The following is a 778-nucleotide window of genomic DNA, read 5'->3' on the forward strand; positions in this document are numbered from 1 at the left end:
CCAAAAACGTCATCATTTTTAGTATATCACGCATACTTCTATGCAGAATCAATGTTGTAAACTAAAACTAAAAATAATTAAAAACAATTATTTAATATATATAATTAAAATAAAGCAAATCCAAAAAGGGAAACACCATCTAAAATTATAAAAAAAAATATTTACTATTGAACTCACAAATCAATTGAATTAAGAAAAAAACGAGTTTTTCGTCTTTATATAATTGTTTTTCTTCTTCTTCGTTTTTATCTTTTAGTTTTTCTTTTTTTATTTTTTTTTTATTTCTTCATCGTCTTCCACCTTTATCTCTCCTTCTTCTCTCACGTTTTCTTCTTAGTTTTCTTTCATTTTCTTTTTAGTTTTCTTTCATTTTTCTTTTATTTTTTTTCTTTCTCCTCTTCATTCTATATCTCTTTTGTTACTTCTTATTCTTTAATTCTTATTCTTTAAGTTTTTTTTTTGTCACATCTTCTTCTTGTTTTCTGTTTTCCTCATCTTCTTCCTATTTTACTTCTTCTTCTTCTTCTTCATCGCCTTTGTCTACTTCATTCTCTCCGACTTTATATTCTTCTTATTTTCCGTCATTTATTTATATCAATCAAATATATTTACTTGAAAACTTTAACTATTTCTCTCTCTTCATCCATGTGTCCATCCCTATTCAATATTTATCTCTCATTCTCTCCTTTCCCCTTCGTCCTAAATTTATATATATCATATGATTTAGATAACTACATTTAAAATAAAAAGTATTTCAGAAATAAAAAATAGGGAACAC

This window comes from Eutrema salsugineum, unplaced genomic scaffold, assembly GCF_000478725.1.
Source record: "Eutrema salsugineum unplaced genomic scaffold, Eutsalg1_0 scaffold_7, whole genome shotgun sequence".
Classification (NCBI taxonomy): Eukaryota; Viridiplantae; Streptophyta; class Magnoliopsida; order Brassicales; family Brassicaceae; genus Eutrema; species Eutrema salsugineum.